Here is a 16,997-nt window from a genome sequence, read left to right on the forward strand (position 1 = left end):
TTAAAAGCCTTAAAATAACCCCATACCTTATCATCTCTCAGACTTTCGAATGCACCAATTGATTTCTTTAGCTATCTTCCTACCGGGATGTCAAAATCCCATTGCTTCCTACAAGAACCAGAAGTATCATTCAAAAAGTATAGTGATAACTCAATGATGATCAACGAGTACCAAACCAGTACTAAGAGGGGAGTGAATCAGTACAGACACAAAATCTTTTCCTAAATTGGTTTGACTACAAACAGTGAACTTGAATGGAAATCACTAACACCGATATTAAACCAGATTACTACCGATTAAGCACAAGGAGACTGTGAAAGATATAAACTGGAAACACTTATCTTTACACATAACCTACACCCTCATTTCTATATTATCCTTGTGCATAAACAGGTAATCTATCATCAGAAATATGATAACTTGCTAGATCAACATGATTCACCATTTGACAGAAAACAACAAAGCATCACATGAAAAAGACATCAAATATGGCACACATATTTTTTTCACGTGGAAACCCAACTGGGAAAAACCACGGTGGGGATGAATACCCACAAGCTATTTTTGAACTCTTTAGAAGTCCACTCTATTAGGAGCCTAGTCCAGTTAAAGACAGTTTCAATAGGTTATGTTAGGAACCGATCCTATTAGGGATCACCCAGTTAAGGGATGGCTAGAATACCTGGTTAAGGGTTAAACCCTATTAAAGGTTACCTTGTTAGAGGATTTTAAGAACTCAATGGCTTTGAGTCACCCTATTAAAGGATTTACAGCAAGCTGGTTAAAGCTATCCTGTTAAGGGATTTTCCAACTGTTGAAGTGGTTAGAGATCAATAGGTATTACAATGATCTGGTAATAGCACTCAATGCCAATGCAGATCTGCTCTAGTTCCTTCCTTCTGCACACAAACTCTGTAGGTACCAATTCTCTTATTTGGTCTGACGAGAATCATGTATATCTGCACTTAGATACACATACAACATTTGCCAACAACAACAACATGAAAAACAACATCGACCTTATAGGAAACAGATAGGTCGGTAGCATAAACCCTAAACCCTAAACATTTAGGTTGAGCAATTCAGTCGGTTCAATCCTAACCATTGAACACTTTGTATTTGAATACAACGGTCTTGAACAGATCTCAAGACATTCTCCATCATTCGATCTTCACCGCTTCTTGGAGACGATAACCCATCATGCATTCTCCACTATTTGTAGGAACTTCACACATTCCCGAGGTAGATATGATCAATCTCCTTCATGCAAGATCCTTCACGTGCACGAGGCTGATGTGGCAACATGATTTGATCTCCAATATACAACTAACTCATCACATAATGTCATCAGTTGAATTACATAGGCTCGAAACACTTCAACTGGAAACCCTGAGGTTGGGACTACCAATTGATAGCCATACCATATTAAACTTTGATAAAAAACATTCCATATACCGGTTCACTCTTCAACATACCAATTCACTTGGACAAACGTACCGCTTCACCTTTTGCACGTATACTGGTTCACAACATTATACCGGTTCTCTTTGCTAGTTTCTTAACTTCACTAAACCAATTCACTCTTCAGCCTATTGACATCAATGACAACACAGTATCATCATGTCATCATACTCTACACATATGCCAACAATCTCCCCCTTTGGCATTGATGGAAATATACAAAGATATCTCTCTTTTTGCATAACATATTCTCCTTAATACTACAGATATCTTCTCTGCTTCACATCTTCTCCCCCTTTGACAATGCCAAAGTGAAGGCATGAGCTTCCCTGTTCCACTATGCTACTCCCCCTGAGGAGTAGCATCCTTCAACACATCAATCATGAAAAGATATAACAAAGTAATACCTGACTGATGTGGAGCACAAAACTTTAGTTTACCTCTTACAGGGGCAGTACCCCTAATTCACCTCTCAAATAGGTAAATGTAGCCTTCGGTAGAGGCTTGGTGAATATTTCAGCTAACTGCTCCTTACTGGAAACATGTTCCAATACCACCTCTTTGTTTTGAACCTTTTCCCTCAAGAAATGATACTTGAGTTCAAAGTGCTTAGTTCTAGCATGTAAAACCAGATTCTTGGAGATGTTAATTGCACTTGTATTGTCACAAAATATACTTACTAGTTCAGACATAGGAACTTTGAAGCCATTCAATACATGCTTCATCCAAATAGTCTGGGTGCAATTCATAAAAGCTGCAACATACTCCACTTCTGCTATAGACTAACAGATACAACTCTTCTTTTTACTCATCCATGAGACTAGTCTTCCACCGAGAAAGAATGCACCACTGGTTGTGCTCTTCTGGTCATCCACATTACCAGCCCAATTAGCATCTGTGAACACTTTTAGGTTGAAATCATCATTGTATGGATACCATAATCCATAGTCAATAGTTCCCTTAAGATATCTAAGAATCCACTTGACTGCTACCAAGTGGGATTCTCTTGGGCTTTTCTGAAATTGAGCAGTAATACCCACTGCATGTGCAATGTTTGGTCTACTATGCACTACATAATGTAACTTACCAATCATTGATCGGTAATCCTTCTCATTTACCAATGCTTAGTCATCCTCTTTTGATAGTTTACAACTGGTTACCATTGGTGTACCAACCGGTTTTTTGTCTTCCATGCCAAAGGTCTTCAACACCTCTTTGACATACTTGGTCTGAGTAATAAAGATTCCATCTTTCATTTGCTGAATCTGTAGTCCAATGAAGAACTTAATCTCCCCTATGAGTGACATCTCAAACTCCTTTTTCATCTCATCTGCAAATTCATTACTCATCTTGTCATCTCCACCAAAGATTATATCATCAACAAATAATTCACAGATTAGAATCTAATCTCCATCTGATTTCAAGTAGATATTGCTATCTTCGCTTGTTCTTTGAAATCCAATCTTCACAAGATGGGAGTGCAAGCATTCATACCATGCTCTAGGTGCCTGCTTCAGTCCATACAAGGCTTTATGTAGCATACACACCATGTCATTGTCTTCTGATAGGGAGAACCCATCTAGTTGTTCTATATACACCTCCTCTTCAAGTATTCCATTTAGGAATGCAAATTTTACATCCATTTGGTATACCTTGAATCCTTTAAAAGCTGCATATGCAAGAAGCATGCGAACTCCTTCCAATCTTGCTACTAGAGCAAAGGTTTCTCCATATTCTTCCCCTTCTTCTTGGGCATATCCTTTACATACCAGTCTAGCTTTGTTCCTTACCACTGTGCCATCCTCATTCAGCTTATTTCTGAAAACCCATTTGGTTCCAATGGCATTTTTATGCTCCAGTTTGGGTACCAAAGACCATGTACCATTCTTCTCTGTCTGGTCAAGTTCCTCTTCCATTGCCTTGATCCAGTCTTCATCTTTATGTGCCTCTTTAAATGATTTAGGCTCAAATTCAGAGATCATACATGAGTTTTCTCTGACCTTTCTTCTTGTAAGAATTTTGACATCTTTGTCTCCTATGATCTGCTTTGGATCATGATTGAGTTTGACATACCTAGGTATATTCTTAATAGATTCCTCTTGCTTTTCTTCTTCATCCTCATCTTCATCAACATCAGCATCTACCGATGTGGGAGCATCGTTATTGGTACTGGGTAGATTTGTAACCGAATCCCAGAAGGTTACTATTGGTTCATCTCTTACATGCTCACTATTGATTTCCTCAGGTTTCTCAAAGTTTTCATCAATCCTAACATTGATGCTTTCAACGATTCTCTGAGTCCTACTATTGAAACATCTGAGAGCTTTACTCTTGGTAGAATATCTTAGGAATATTCCCTCATCACATTTTACACCGAACTTACTCAAATGTTCACTTCTCTTGATATAACATTTGCTACCAAATACTCTAAAGTAGTTTACCACTGGTGTCTTACCGGTCTAGTACTCATAAGGAGTCTTATCCTTTCCTTTCTTGATGAGTACCCAGTTCATTGTGTAGACTGCAGTGCTCACCGCTTCTCTCCAAAAGGTGTGAGCAACCTTTCCTTGGATCAACCTAGTTCTAGCCGCTTCAACCATAGTTCAGTTGTTTCTTTTTGCTAAGACATTCTATTGTGGAGTCCAGGGGTAGATAGTTGCCTCTTGATGCCATTCTCTTCACAATATTTGTTGAATTCACCAGAAGTGAATTCCCCTCCTTGATCAGTTCTTAGGCATTTGATTCTTCTACCGCTTTCCTTTTCTACTAGTGCTCTGAAAGCTTTGAACTTTCCAAAGGCTTCAGACTTGTCCTTCAAGAATGTGACCCACATCATTCTTGAGCAATCATTTGTAAGAATCATAAAATACCTATCTCCCTACACACTCCTAGTTTTCATAGGACCACACAAATCAGTATCACAAGATCAAGTATATTGTCTATAGTGAAAGATTTACCTTTGAAGGTTGAGGAAGACATTTTTGCCCAGTTAACACTCTCTGCACAGAGGATTTTTTGGTTTGCTCAGTATCGGCAGTCTTCTAACTGCTTTGATCTTACTGGCCTTCACAATGTTATCAAAGTTTACATGGTAGAGTCTCCTATGCCATATCCAACAATCATCAAACTTAGCCATAAGACATGTACTTATATTTGCATTCAGCTGAAATAGGCTACCTTTGGTTTGCCTATCGGTGGCCATCAGTTGTATTCTTTCCTTTGATTTTGTACACTCCATTTTTGAATTCTAGGGTGAGTCCACTATCATTCAGCTAGGCAACACTCAATAGGTTGTGTCTGAGACCTTCCACCTAATACACATTGTCAACACTGCTCTTTCCATTCAGAGAGATGGACCCTCTGCCTTTGACCATACATGGTGCATCATTACAAAAATGAACCACACCACCATCATACTCTACCAGAGATAAAAACTTGCTCCGGTCACCAATCATATGGTGAGAACAACCACTGTCAATAATCCACTCATTGGAATTATCAAAGCGGGAGACAAGAGCCTTCTTGTCTGACACATCTTCCTTGACTGCAACAAACACAATATCTTCATTTTCTTCATCTTTTGATTCCTCATCAGTGACACCTTCATCAACTGCTACAAAATAGTTTCTCTAGTTTCCTCCTTTGAGTTTCTTGAACCTTTCTGGTTTGTCCTTGTTATCACCATTTGGACAGTTTACAGCAATGTGTCATATCCAGTTACAAGAAAAGAATTTCAAAGGGAGATTACCTTTGTTTTTACCGGTTCCCTTAGGAAGTCTCTTAGCAAGAAGAGATTCAAATTCCATCAAGATCTCCTCATCATCCATTTCTCTGCACTATCTTGGTTCACCACTGGTGCTTGCTTCTTTTCCTTTTCTAGATGGTGCAGTAGATGCTCTAAAAGCTGATTTAGTCTTCTGAATAATGCCATCAAAACTATTTAGCTCATAGGCTATCAACTTTGCAATGATGGAGTCTAGGGACACCTTAGTCTTGTCTATTGACCTGAACTCCTGAATAGCAACAACCCTTATTACATAAACCAGTAATAAGGATCTCAAAACTTTGCTAACAATAGTGGAATCTTCCATTTTACCACCTACACTTTTGATATCTCCAATAATAATTTTTATTCTTATTCCATATTGTTGATTGGTCTCTCCCTCAACCATTTGCATGTCTTCAAACTTTCCTCTAATGCTTCCTTCCTTAGCTTGATTTACATGCTCATCACCGCCATAGATATTCTCAAGAGTATCCCATACTTGTTTGGGATTTTCTTTATCCTGGACATCAATAAACTCAATGTCAAATAGGCTGCTGATTAGGGCTTCCATGACTTGCCCATTCTCCTAGATCTCTCTCTTTTGATCATCGATGAGAGTACCGGTAGGAATAACATAAGCATTCTCAACATAGCTCCAGTTTTGAGCACCCATGCTTCTGATGTATATTTTCATTATGTCCTTCCATATTTTGAAATTATCTCTATTGAACTTTGGACCTTCCCTCTTCATCATTACAATAGGATCTTTCTCTCAAGTGGTTAAGCCTACAACACAGAGGACTTGGAGGATGCTCTGATACCAATTGATAACTCAATGATGATCAGCGAGTACCAAACTGATACTAAGAGGGGGGGCGAATCAATATAGACACAAAATCTTTTCCTGAACTGGTTTGACTGCAAATAGTGAACTTGACTGGCAATCACTAACACCGGTATTAAACCAGATTACTACCGGTTAAGCACAATGAGACTATGAAAGATATAAACTGGAAACACTTATCTTTACACACAACCTACACCCTCCTTTCAACATTATCCTTGTGCATAAATAGGTAATCTATCATCAGAAATATAATAACTTGCTAGATCAACATGATTCACCGTTTGATGGAAAACAACAAAGCATCACATGAAAAAGACATCACATATGACACACATATTTTTTTCATGTGGAAACCCAACTGGGAAAAACCACGGTGGGGATGAATACCCACAAGCTATTTTTGAACTCTTTAGAAGTTCACTCTATTAGGAGCCTAGTCCAGTTAAAGATTGTTACAATAGGTTCTGTTAGGAACCAATCCTGTTAGGGATCACCTGGTTAAGGGATAGCTAGAATACCTAGTTAAGGGTTAAACCCTGCTAAAGGTTACCTTGTTAGAGTATTTTAAGAACTCAATGGCTTTGAGTCACCCTGTTAAAGGATTTACAACAAGCTGGCTAAAGCTACCCTGTTAAGGGATTTTCCAACTGTTGAAGTGGTTAAAGATCAACAGGTATTACAATGATCTGGTAATAGCACTTAATGCCAATGCAGATCCGCTTTAGTTCCTTCCTTCTTCACACACACTCTGCAGGTACCAATTCTCTTATTTGGTCTGGCAAGAATCACGTATCTCTGCACTTAGATACACATACAACATTTGCCAACAACAACAACATGAAACACAACATCGACCTTATAGGAAACAGATAGGTTGGTAGCATAAACCCTAAAACCTAAATGTTTAGGTTGAGAAATTTAGTTAGTTCAATCCTGACCATTAAACACTTTGCATTTGAATACAACGGTCTTGAACAGATCTCAAGACATTCTCCATCATTCAATCTTCACCACTTCTTGGGACGATAACCCATCACACGTTCTCCACCATTTGCAGGAACTTCACACATTGCCGAGGTAGATAGGATCAATATCCTTCATGGAAGATCCTTCATGTGAATGAGGCTAACGTGGCAACATGATTTGATCTCCATTATACTTCTAACTCATCACATAATGCCATCAATTGAATTACATAGGCTCGAAACACTTCAACCGGAAACCCTAAGGCTGGGACTCCCAATCAGTAGTCATACCATATTAAACCTTGATAGAAAACATTCCATATACCGGTTCACTCTTCAATATACCAGTTCATTGGACAAACATACCACTTCAGCTTTTGCACATATACCGGTTCACAACTTTATATCGGTTCTCTTTGCCAGTTGCTTAACTTCACTAAACCAGTTCACTCTTCAGCATATTGACATCAATGACAACATAGTATCATCGTGTCATCATACTCAGCACATATTCCAACATATAGCATTGAGAAGACTAAAAATTTCCCATACCAGAAGGTGCCCTTCTTCTTACCTTTAATTTTCCCTAAGTTGATCAATAATTCTTCAAGCATCCAACAAAAAATATCTAATTAATGTTATCCCTCATCATCTTATATGCAACCAAAATACATAAACTGGAAACTCAATTCAGTCGCTTAGACTGAGTTACCTTGTAGCCTATAACCATGCTGCCAAACTTGATGTTGGTGTCGGTGATAGTGCTCACCTTCATCGATCTTTTGTCTAATCTGGCATCAATGATGTTCCTCACAAAGTCATTAGATACTTTCTTATTCGGATGTTTCCCTGTTGATGACAAGACATTAATTGCCCATATGGCTTCCTTAGTGATTTTATAGGGTCTTTTGAGCCATACGAATTCCCCATGTACTCTTCTTAGTACATATCTAACTATTTCATCCTTGAACTTTGGAATATCCAAAATATCTATGAACCCTAGATCTTCAATGTGTTGATATGTCAGTTTAATCTTACCAGATTCTCCCATGAGTTCATTCATATACATTCCTTTGATCTCTGAAGTGCCTAAGTCCTCTATATGACAATGGATGTATGCCCTAACATCCTCTACATATACCACTCCCTCTGTAACGTGAGAAAATCCTCCAATCAAATATTCCTTGGTAGCCACATGTGGATACTGCTTGAAAATTGGCCTGGGACAGTCCTTAACCTCTACTACAGTTGGATTTGCAATGAAAATAGGAAAAGAAGATGATCTTGCTTCCATGATTCAAGAAAAATACCTTTAGATCTCAGCCGGTGAAAACTTTCAACAAGTCCTTCCAGACGCTGGTGTGATCACTCAAGAAGAAATTTGATTGCCTCTTAATATCCTCTGATCACATTAAGTCACTCTAAATCTCTCTGAAATTGCTCTGAATGTTGGGTGAATAATAATGAAGTGTATTCTACCTTTTATCCATCGAGAGAAAACCCTAATCTTCCATTGACATAAATGACTACCCGTGAAAGATACTGGATCTCACTCTGAACATATCAATGTTGGATAATCCTTTCCAATATCTGGAACATCTTCTAGAATCTCCTCTAGGGGAATATGCATGATCTTCCATGAAATTTTGCCTACCCCTAAGGTATCTCCCTTACTTACCAGATGAGCTCACTGCTAGTGAAGGAGCAACCTCTTCTATCGGATAGGTAACCAGAACATTCCCATCTGATGATTTCACTTTAGTTTTCCTCACCTGTCTCTAAGTATGATCTTGTCGGATTCCATTAACCATCTCTTTTCCTTTTTCATTTGATTCTCCATTGCCAACCATTGGATTTATGCTTCTACAGAACTTAGCAATATGTCCAATTTCATTGCATTGATAACATGTAACATTATTCATTTGAATTTCCTTTCTAAAACTGGTGAAATTGCTTAACTTGCACTGATTAGCCATATATCCAGATTTTCCACAAGCATAGCATTTTACTTTCATTCTACAGTCTTATGTCTTATGACCAATTTTATTACATTTAGAACATTTAGCGGCAGCACAATCAGGGTTTTGATTTGCTCTATTTCTACATTGCCTAGCCATGTGTCCAAATCTATTGCAAACAAAGAATTTACCATTGAGTTTATAAGCATTGAATTGCCTTATCGGTGCCTTATGGTTTTGATCTTCATTAGCAGTACCAGAACTCTATCCTTGCTCAAATTCAAGTGCATTAGAATCTCCAATCTACCTCTATCTCTTCAATAAATCATCAAGTTGTGCTAAGTTGATCTTGAACTTTTATTTATACTCACTTGCAGTAGTTAAATTATCTCTTAGTATTGTCATTTGTCTGTCAATATCTTTCTCATTACTCTGGGACTGTATGAAATCAGTTCTCAACATATCATTTTCATGAACCAACCTACCACATTATTCAAATTTGTTCTTCAAGGATACAACAAGATTTTCTTCCTTTTTCTTTTTGTCCTCAATCTCCTTAGACATCCTAATAGTTATAGCTTCCATTTCATTCTTCATAACCATGTTGTCCTGACTCAATTTTTGACATTTTTCCTTAAGTGCATTTTTCTCTTCGTCATCTTGATTTTGCAAAAGTTCCTTCCTCCTAGCTTGAACAGATGATAGCCTCTCTTGTAGGACAAGAATAAATTCTTTAGCAGAATTCAACTCATCTTGTAGCTTTAAGTTCTTCAATATTTTAGCATCATAATCTTCAAGTACCATCTCAAGTTGCTTCTCCAAAGCCATATTCAATGATTCCAGTTTTAGGATCTTCCTCAAGCTGTTAAACTTCCTCCGAGGCATAAGGCTCTGATACCAATTGCTGGAAACCAATAACAGTGAGAGGGGGGCTGAATCAATGTTATACCAGAATAGTAAATTTTAGCCTTAACAAAACATTCATACACCAACCAGTATACTGGTATAAACAAAATTGAAATAGGTAATGCAACCAATAAGGCAAACACATAAATGAGAACCATAAAACACAGATTTATACATGGAAAACCTCAATGAGGAAAAACCACAGTGGGATTTGTGACTCACAATATCAATCCACCAGCCATATGAAGAGATATTTCAATATATGATGGGCATGCACTTTCAAGAAGGCTTATAGCCTAGAGAACATTGCTCAATCATAATAGGAGCCTCACTGACTACATAAAATTCTAAACAACAATCCAGAGACTAGTGAAGTGCTAGGATAGCATCTTCTATGCCAGAATACAGTTCCAATTTAAGCTCTGTCTATTCTGGTTAAAACCCTAAACCTCTGTACTGGAATAACCTTTACAATGAATTCCTCACATACATAATCTCTCTAATATATTTCACATTACATTACATCCATATATCCATCCTCTCCTTATTACAAAATGATCTAATCAATCTCCCCTAGATAAACACTATACAAATTTATGCCTTATGCCAGTTTACAAGGATATACACAATATCAGATTATATGTCGGCCATGTAACATAAATGAATAAACATTAAAATAAGTTGCCGATACCGGATCCAAGATGTGTCGGCCTCCAATATCGATAACCCTTACCATACCATGTCGTCCTGCATTAGTAGTGACAAAAGAAATCTTCTATCATGTCGGTGCTCGTGTCGGTACCGGTGTAGAGTTTGTGAAGTGCCTACCAGTACACCATATGAAGCCGGAACCCAAAATCATGTTGCCATTAATGACAACATAGTGAAACCCAACAAATAGAGTGTCAATTGCCAACATAATAGGTAATTGACAGCATTTGTTTACATCATATGTGAAGTGATAAAAGAAAATTTGTGAGTATGGAAAGGTATGATGGTGGAATAGTGAGATTTGGGGATGACAAAGCTTGTGTGATTCATGCTAGAGGTTCTATATCTTTCAATGGTAAGCATAATACTAATGATGTCTTGTATGTTGAAGGATTGAAGAAAAATTTGTTGAGTGTTGAACAAATGGTTGACAAGGGATATGATTTGCAATTCAAGAATGGTAAATGTAAGATCCTCAATGTGTCCAGTATAGAGATTGCATCAGGTACGAAGACTAAAGGTAATATCTTTCACTTGAATGCTGGTGAGAAAAGTTGTATGATTTCTCAAATTGATGAAAGTTGGTTGTGGCATAGGAGAATGTGTCATGTTAATTTTGATTGCATGATAAGGATAAGTTCTACTCAAGCTGTTAGAGATTTACCTTAGATTGTGAAGCCTTCTAATCCAGTATGTGAGGAATGTTAGATGGGAAAGAAAACAAAAACTACATTTAAAAGTAAGTTGTATTCATCTAATGGATTTCTAGATCTTGTTCATACTGACTTATGTGTTCCTACAAGAGTAAGAAGCATGCAGGGAGACATATATTTCTTATTGTTCATTGATGACTATTCAAGGATGATGTGGGTTACCTTCTTAAAGGAGAAATCAGCAGCATTGGAGAAATTCAGGATATTGAAAGCTAGAGTGGAGACCGAGATAGGATTGAAACTGGAATGCCTAAGACCTATCAGAGGAGGAGAATTTACATCGGGAGAGTTTGATACGTTCTGCGAGAGGAATGGAATGAGAAGATATTTATCTACTCCTAGAACCCCTTAGTAGAATGCAGTAGTTGAAAGGAAGAACAAAACTATCTTGGATGCTACTAGGAATATGTTGATTGAAGGAAATGTTTCACAAACCTTTTGGAGAGAAGTTGTTAGCACTTATATACACACATTCAACTGGGTGCATTGTTATGGGTGATTGTGGTAAGACTCCTTATAAGATATGATTTGGTCATGTTCTTACAGTTAGATATTTCAGAGTTTTTGGAAGTAAATGTTATATCAAAAGAGATGAGAATATAGGAAAGTTTTATGCAAGATGTGATGAAAGAATCTTCTTTGGATATTCTACTAAGAGCAGGGCCTCCCGGTGCTATAATAAGAGACTGAAGAAGATAGTTTAGAGTGTAAATGAGAAGGTGGATGAATATATTGGAAAGAAGATTAGAGCATGTAGATATGATTTTGATGATGAAGATATTCCTAAGCATGTGCAGACTAAGATCTTGAAGATGAATGATCTAGTGGAGACAGTTAATTCAGATATTGCTACTATCGATGAAGAAGTTCAAGAGCCTGAAAATCAAAATAATTAGAAGACTCTAACGAATGTAAATTTCAATCATTCAAAAAACCAAATTATTGGTGACAAGAATAAAGGTGTGATGACTAGGAGAAGGATTGTTGGTGAAGAGATATTTTTTATTTCAAATATTGAACCTAAAGATGTAGAAGAAGCATGTAAGGATGAAAATTGGATAAAAGAAATGGAAGAAGAGATGAATCAGATTGAAAAGAATAACACTTGGGAGCTTGTTCCAAGAACTGAAGATAAGAATGTGATTTGTACTAAATGGGTGTTCCAAAATAAACTAAATGAAGCTGGTGAAGTGATTAGAAACAAAGAAAGATTGGTATTTAAAGGGTGTTCTCAAATTCAAGGTATTGACTATGAAGAAAATTTTTCTCATGTAGCTAGAATTGAAGTTGTTAGATTGTTGCTTGCAATAACTTTAAGGTATATAAAGATTGATTTCAAGTCATCCTATTTGAATGGTAATCTTGAAGAGGAAGCCTATATTGAGGAACCAGATGGATTTTATTTATCAGATGAAGGAGATATGGTATGCAAATTGAAGAAAGCTCTCTATGGACTGAAGAAAGCCACTTGAGCTTGCTATGCAAAATTGGATAAGTACTTGTTAAAGATGGGAATTTGTAAAGGTACTGTTGATAGTAATTTATTTTTCAAAGATGAGAATGATAACATTTTGATTGTTGAAGTCTTTGTTGATGATATCATTTTTGGAGGAGATGATGATTTGAGTATGAAGTTTGTTGGTGATATGCAAAAGGAATTTGAGATGTCTATGATAGGTGAGATGAAATTCTTCTTAGGATTGCCGATTACTCAAACCAGTAAAGGTATTTTCATTTCTCAATCTAAGTGTATATGGTGAAAATGGATAGCAATAATCAACAATATTGAAAGACTAAAATGGATTCAACCACCAAACCCTAGCCTAACAATGAACAAAGATCCACCATAACATATGAAGATAACCTAAGACAATGTAAATAACTCAAAAAATCACAAAGATTATACCATCACATGTCCACTAGGGTTTTGATCTCCATTCTTCCTATCTCCATTGATCTTGTTTGATATGCTTGCTCTCAGATTTTTATGTGCACAAGAGCTCAATAAAGAACGGAATGTGGTTGCAAGTAGAATTGTAGTGTAGCTAAGTCCTCCAAAATTAGTCATTAGTCATTAGGGTTTGTCAATGAAGAAAGCATCTCCTTAAATAGAAGACACAATAAGAAATGGAGGGTTAAGATTGAGAGGTGTAAAAAAGGAGGTCGGCTAGGATTAGAGGGTAGGTATAAGAAATACCAAAATAATGAAAGAGGTAGGTAGTGTAGGAAATAGGAGATGAATGACATGTGTCATGTGTAGAAAAAGATAATGAATTAATTAAATAAATAAAGATTTATTTAATTAATAGAAGAAGTAGGACAATTAAATAAATAAAATATTTATTTAATTTAGGAAAGGGATAATTTAAATAAATAAATGTATTTATTTAAATGAGAAATAAGGCTAGAAGAGGATAAATGAATTAATTAAATAAATAAAGATTTATTTAATTAATAGAAGAATTAGGCTTAGATAATTAAATAAATAAATAAAATATTTATTTAATTAGACATGACAATTTTGGGTGTCTACATTTTGCCCCTCTTTGAGACAATGCGGCTTGTCGCGTTGTTTCAAAGAAGATAAGATGAACTGATACAGAGTTGCCCCAGGATGGGAATGATATGCCCCCTCGAGAGATTGGATGAAAAAGTCTGGAAAGATTGCAGACAATCTCTCGATAAGAAAGATGGGATAGAATGGACTGATCAGATAAAGTGACAAAGTCACGAGATGAGGAAGACTGACTCGGGAAATGAAGACGAGGGCTAGGCTAGGCTATAAGATAGACCACGGGCAAAAGACATCCTCATTGTCATCGACACCCTTACGAGATCACAGTGCAGAGCGAGAAAAGAGCAGCAGCAGTCAGCAGCGATGGCATTCATTCATAGATTCGACCGTGTCCGCCGATTCCAGTGACCAGCCGATGCAGGAGAGCCGGTAAGTACCCGAAAACCTCCTCGTACTTTCACGCATTTCGAGTTTTTGTCATAAATGCATGTTTAGGAGCAATAAATGCACTAGAAATAGGATAGTTTAAAAGTGCAAAAACGCGCAACCGCGTCTGTGTCAGCGCCAGGCGCGTCTGTGTCCAACAGGCGCGTCTGTGTCGGGTCCAGGCGCGTCTGTGCCTGGAACCGCGTTTGTGTTGAATGCGGACGCGTTTGTGAAATGTAGTAGCGTCTGTGCTTTTGAATAGCGTTTATGTCATGAAGGGACGTCTGTGTTCCCTGGTCGCGTTTGTGTCTAGCATAGGCACGTTTGTGTTCAGAAATCGCATCTGTGTTGCAAAGGCGCGTTTATGCAGTCTATAAGCGCGTTTATGAGTTAAAAGCGCATGTGTGTTGAAACAGTGCGTTTGTGTGTTTAAATGCATGGTTTTAGTCGTTAGGTCAAATCGACAGTTCTATGATGAACATACGCTGTCGATTGGATAAGCTGCTGAGAGGATACACTCAAGCAGGTCCTCTAGGAAGATTAGGATAGATCAAGGCACTTTGTGATGAACAGGGAGCACCAGGATAGACAGCACTTTGTGATGAACAGGGAGTGCGAATGTGAGTGACACTTTGTGATGAACAGGGAATGTCACACACGTAGTACTTTGTGATGAACAGGGAGCACTACTAGGATAAATAGCAACACTTTGTGATGAACAGTGAGTGTCACTAGGGTAGATAGCCATATGCATTTAGGTAGCAAGTAGCATTTTGTGATAAACAGTGAATGCCACGATAACTGACAAGATTGATTTGCTTGACTGCAGGAGTATTTGCCGATGTTGGAGTCACGGGAGAGATTCCCATCGACTCAGAGACTGCGACCAGAGTTGTCTATCCAGGACATGATTTCCGTTGAGGAGATGGGCCTCACACATATGCTCTATGTGCCCGAGTTTCGGGCAAACATGGGGTTGCTGACTGCGTTGGCCGAGAGATGGCACTCAGAGACATGCACGTTTCACCTGCCGATGGGTGAGATGACAGTGACACTGGAGGATGTATACAGGATATTACATGTTCCCATTGATGGAGAGTTGATCCCCTACGACCGTGACGGTGACAGGGAGGCCTTGAGACGGGTCTTTCAGGATCCTGAGTTGGAGATGCGAGCAGGCCATGTAGCCTGGGACACCATGACTGCCACAGGATTAGCATTGCCGGCAGTTGTTGGGGGAGTTATCAGTGGATACTTGTGTCCAGACAGGGCCACACGAGGATTGGCAGTGGGCTGGGGAGGGGCCTTGGAGACGCTGATGGCAGAGCACACTAGGTATGCATGGGGGCCATGTGTCCTAGCACATTTGTATTATGAGCTGCATCAGTTTGTATACCATGGATCAGTGGGTTTGGGCTGCGGTGTGACGCTCTTGCAGGTGTGGGCCTATGAGCACCTTCCCATCACACGGCCGCTATTCATTTCAGAGGCAGAGGACAGGGACAGAGTTTTGTGCACCTATATGCGATGATTACATCCCAGCCTCGGATTGGGAGATTGGAGCACTGGAGGAGAGTCATTGATGACATTGACATGGTGGTCTGGAGGCCATACCTGGGGTGCGAGGAGTGGGAGGACGATGCACTGGAGCTGCCCTACACCTTCCGGAGCAGGTACCTGATTGGGCGGACGCCCTATATATTAGAGAGACAGCTGGTGGACAGGGTATGCAGGCAGTATGGCAGGATTCAGAGGATGCCCCGAGGCTCGGGCATGTATGCCCGTACGGTCAGAGATCAGGTGCAGTTTGGCCCACTGTTATCCTATGATCAGGCAGTGATGTAGCTAGTGGAGATGATGCTGATGCCATGGGACATGTGGCCAGAGGTAGATGATGCAGGGATGGACGCAGAGTACTCTGCGTACTGGGCAGAGCATCCATTTCCTAGGTTGACAGATCCGGCAGAGCCAGTGGATGGAGAGGGTGGAGGAGATGATGATGATGGAGGAGGGGATGGAGGTAGGGGCAGGCGGAGGTAGAGGGGAGTGGTGGGAGAGAGACGGGTAGCACCTCGGAGGGAGGGAGGTCAGGAGAGAGCAGCTCCAGTGGTGAGAGGACGGGGTGGACTGCCCCTACAGGTGCCAGCAGCACAGGGTCCCAGAGAGGGACAGAGACAGGTGCAGCCAGAGGGACAGAGACAGGTACAGCCACAGGTACCTATACAGGCACAGGGACAGGTGCAGGCAGAGGCACAGGGACAGGCACCTGTAGAGGAGGAGCCACAGGCAGGGACGGAGAGCGGAGACTCCGAGGAGGATGAGGTGCTTAGGCTGCAGGAGATCTGCCAAGGCCAGGCAGATAAGATTGAGGATTTGGTTCGAGAGAGGAACCATCTCAGGATCAGGGTCCGAGATACAGAGCGGGAGAGGGATCAGGCCATCCAGAGATATACTGAGGCCGAGACAGCTCTGAGGGCAGGTAGGCGGGCAGCAGAGGATGCAGGGGCAGACTACGCATATGTTTTGCGAGCCAGAGAGGAGATCGCCTACTGGAGGGATCTATATTATGCAGCCGTGCCAGCAGAGCAGCGGGCTAGGAGCTTCCAGAGATCATCGCGCACAGCGACGGCTACGGGAGGGAGCCGCAGGAGACAGGCATCCAGCGGTGGGGTTATGGGGCCTCCACCACCACCAGAGGGACAGGGGGATCCTGGGGCGGGTCCATCTAT

Source organism: Cryptomeria japonica, chromosome 4 (genome assembly GCF_030272615.1).
Source record: "Cryptomeria japonica chromosome 4, Sugi_1.0, whole genome shotgun sequence".
In the NCBI taxonomy this organism is placed as follows: domain Eukaryota; kingdom Viridiplantae; phylum Streptophyta; class Pinopsida; order Cupressales; family Cupressaceae; genus Cryptomeria; species Cryptomeria japonica.